Raw genomic sequence first — 4568 nt, 5'->3', positions numbered from 1 at the left:
ATTGTTGTTTTTTAAGAAACTACCAAGTTATCTTCTATATTAGTCTGTTTTCACGCTGCTAATAAAGACATACCCAAGAGTGGGAAATTTACAAAAGAAAGAGGTTTATTGGACTTACAGTTCCACATGGCTGGGGAGGCCTCACAATCATGGTGAAAGGCGAGGAGGATCAAGTCACATCTTACGTGGACGGCAGCAGGCAAAGAGAGAGCTTGTGCAGAAACTCCTGTTTTTAAAAATCATCAGATCTTATGAGACCCATTCACTATCACGAGAACAGCATGGGAAAGTCCTGCCCGATGATTCAATCATCTCTCAGCAGGTCCCTCCCACAACATGTGGGAATTAACTACAAGATAAGATTTGGGTGGGGACACGGCCCAGTCATTTCATCTTCCAAAATGTTTGTATCATATTAGCTTTTCACCAGCAGTGAGTGAGAGTTCCAGTTGTTCCACATGCTTACCAATACTTGGCATGATCAGTCTTTTAAATTTCAGGCATTCTATTCAGTGGTAGCCATTGAGGTTTCAGTTTCCATTTTGTAACGACAAACAATGCTGAACTTATTTTCACATGCATATTTGCCATCCATGTATCTTCTTTATTGCTCATATCTTCTGCTCATTTTATTGTGAAGTTGTTGGTTTTCTTATTATCGAATTTTGAGAATTCTGTGTGTATTGTGAACACAAATGCTTTGTCACATATGTGCTTTGCAAATATTTCCCCCTAGCCTGTGGCTTGTATTTTGGAACAGTGATTTTGAAGAGCAGAAGAGAAATGTTTTCTTTTTTTTTTTTTTTTTTTGAGACAAGATCTTGTCCTGTCACCCAGGCTGGAATACAGTGGTGCAATCATAGCTTCCTGCAGCCTCAAACTTCTGGGCTCAAGTGATCCTCCCACCTCAGCCTCCTGAGTAGCTGGCAATGCAGGCACATATCACCACATACTTGGCTAATTAAAAAAAAATTTTTAGTCTCACTATCTTACTGAAGCTGGTCTGGAACGCCTGGCCTTGAATGATCACCTCAGCCTCCCCAAATTCTGGGATTACAGGCATGAACCATCACACCCAGCTTGAAGAGAAGAGGTTCTTAGTATTGATGAAGTCCATTTATCTGTTTTTGTTTTTTTCCCCCCCACGGATTGTGTTTTTGGTATTGTATCTAAGCGATTGTCGCTTAACTCAAGACCACAGATTTTTCTTCTATTTTTTCTTCTAAGTTTTTTGTACTTCTGGGTTTTACATTTAAGTCTCCAATCCATTTTGAGTTAAATTTTGTGTATAGTGTGATGTATGGATCAATGTTCATTTTTTTTGCATATGAATAACCATTATTTTAACACCATCTGTTGAAAAGACTATCTTTTGGCCCATCAGTTCACTTTGCATGTCTCTTGAAAATCAGCTATCTATATATATGTGAGTCTACCTGTTTTGTCATATTTAACTATTTGTATAGTTTGAGATTATTACCACACTGTCTTAATTTTTATAGCTTTACAAGTCTCACAGTCAGGAAGGACCAGTTTCCAGCTTTGTTATTTTTCAAAATTACTTTGGTATTTTAGATTTTTAAATTTTCATATTAATTTTAGGATTAATATGTCAAATTTCTTTTCTTTTTTGTTTGTTTGTTTGAGAGAGTCTTACTCTGTCACCAGGCTGAAGTGTAGTGGTACAATCTTAGCTGACTGCAACATCTGCCTCCCAGATTCAAGTGATTCTCCTGCCTCAGCCACCTGAGTAACTGGGATTGCAGGCATGCGCCACCATGCCCGGCTAATTTTTGTGTGTTTAGTAGAGACGGGGTTTCACCATGTTGAACAGGCTGGGCTCAAACTCCTGGCCTCAAGTGATCCATCCGCCTCGAGCTTCCAAAGTGCTGGGATTATAGGAGTGAGCCACAGCGCCCGGTCAATATGTTAAATTTCTACCAAAGAAGCTTGCTAGAATTTTATTGAAAGTGTGTTGAATTTGGAACAATTTAGTGAGAACTGAGTTCTTAAGGATATTGGGTCATTCAATCCATGAACATGTATTTCTCTCCACGTATTTAAGTCTTCCTTAATTTCTTTCAGCAATGTTTTATAGTTCCCAGTGTATAGGTCTTACACATCTCCTGTCAGATTTGTCCTTCAGTACTTAATATTTTTGGTGTTATTATTGTAAATGGTATTTATTTTACTTCAATTTCTGCCTCTTTATTGTGAGAATCTAGAAATACCACTGATTTTTATATATTTAGTCTTGTGTCCTGCAACTCTGCTAAACTCACTTTATTAACATGTGTCTTTATTTCTTTTGAGTAAATGTCTAGGAGTGGAATGTCATATAGAGGTGCAATTTTACCCTCTATATGGTAGTTCTAGTAGCTTTTATGTGGATTCAAAATAATTTTCTATGTAGATGATCACGTCATCTATAAATAAACACAGTTTTATTTCTTCCTTTCCAAACTAGATGCCTTTTAGTACGTCTTGGCTTTATGCAATGGCTTCAACATTCAGTACACATGTTGCATAGAAATGGTGAGAGGAGACATCATTGCCTTGAACCTGATCATAAGAAGGAAGCATTCAGTCTTTCTATGATGTTAGTTGTAGAGTTTTTGTAGATGCCCTTTATCTGATCGAGGAAGTTTATCAATGTTCCTGGTGTGCTGTGAATTTTTGTCAGAAATAGGGGTTGGGCTTTGTCAAATGCTTTTCCTCCCATCTACTAGAGATAATCATACGCTTTCTTGCTTCATTTTGGTTTGGATTTTAGTCTGTTGACGTGGTGGATTATATTACTTGATTTTCAAATATAAGAACAAACTTGTATTTCTGGAATAAACTGTGTTGGCTGTTGGTATATTATCCTTTTTATTCATTGTTGGATTCAATTTGCTAAAATCTTGTTAACAATTGTTGCATATGTTCATGAGGGAAATTGATCAAGTTTTCTGGTAATGCTTTTATCTGGTTTTGATATTATTGAATGCTGGTCTCATAGAATCTGTTAGTAATTATTTTTTCTGATTCAGTTTTCTGGAAGATTTTGTGCATATGTTTCCTTAGAAGTTTGCTGGAACTCACCAGTGAAGCCATCTGGGCCTGGAATTTTCTTTGTGGGTAAGTTTTTAACAACAAACTCAATTTATTTAAAAGGCATAATGTCATTGTGTTATCCATTTCTTCTTGAGTAAGCTTTGGTAGTTTGTCTTCCTAGAAATTTATCTATTTCATTTGAGTTTTCAAATTTATTGGCATAGAATTGCTGATAATATTTCTTTATTATCCTTTTAATACCTAGAGGATCTGTAGTGATGTCACCTCACTCATTGCTGATATTGACTATTTGTATTTTGTAAGTTGAAGTCAAAATAAAAATGTAGAGCTGAATCTCTAAATGTAATGTTTTATTTGGGAAGAGAAGTAATTCAGGGCATACATGCAGACCAGGTGGTCTATGGTATGTCTGAAAAACAAAGACAAAGTTAGAGGTTTTATTAAAAAGAAGAAGAAATGTCACGTATTGCTCTTTGAGAAAGTTCATTGCCACTAGTAAGGGTTTGTAAAGCTGGGAAGCCCGAATAGGTGAGCAACAGTGACAGGCAAAACTATTTCTAGAGCTGCAGCAAGTTATCTCAGAAGCTATAGATAAAACTGGTTTTAGGTTTCAACAAGCAGTTTCAGCAGCCATAATTACGAGAATTACATTCTTGGAGTAACGTTTTTTACTGTGAGTGATTTTCCTCCGGTGGCTTCTTGACTCTGTTTTAGTTGGAAATGACAAGAATAAGCCAGTTCTTATGATCAACTTTCACACTTATTTTTTCCTCATCAGTCTGGCTAGAAATTTATTAATTTTATTGATCTCAAAAAGCCAGCCCTTGGTTTCACTGATTTTCACTATTATTTATATGCTTTTCTATATTATTAATTTTTTTTTTTTTTGAGACAGAGTCTCACTCTGCTGCCTAGGCTGGAGTGTAGTGGGGTGATCTCGGCTCACGGTAACCTCCATCTCCTGGGATCAAGCAATTTCTGACTAATTTTTGTATTTTTAGTACAGACAGGGTTTCACCATGTTGGCCAGGCTGGCCTTGAACTCCTGACTTCAAGCGATCCACCCACCTCAGTCCCCTAAAGCGCTATGATTACAGGTGTATTTTATTGATTTTTTCCTTTGATCTCTCTTTCTTCTACTTTCTTTTCTTCAGTTGTTCTTGTCTTTCTGGTTTCTTAGGGTGAAAGATAAGGTCCTGGGTTTGAGACCTTTCTTCTTTTTTATTTAATCATTTAGTATTATAAATTTCTAAGCACTGCTTTGGTTTCATTTTCTTTCAGTGGAAAATATTTTTAAATCTACTTTGAGACTTCCTCTTTCAATCACAGATTATTCAGAGGTGTGTTATTTAGTTTCCAAATATTTTGGATTTTCTAGCTATCTTTTTACTATTAATTTATAATCCCATTGGGTCAGATAATATACTTTGTAAAGACTTGAAGTTTTAAAAGTATACGGAAGGCCAGGGGTGGTGGATCACGCCTGTAATCCCAGCACTTTGCAAGGCCGA

The sequence above is a fragment of the Piliocolobus tephrosceles genome, chromosome 15, assembly GCF_002776525.5.
Source record: "Piliocolobus tephrosceles isolate RC106 chromosome 15, ASM277652v3, whole genome shotgun sequence".
Classification (NCBI taxonomy): Eukaryota; Metazoa; Chordata; class Mammalia; order Primates; family Cercopithecidae; genus Piliocolobus; species Piliocolobus tephrosceles.
The sequence above is the reverse complement of the archived record's forward strand: the minus strand, read 5'-3'. Positions refer to the sequence as shown.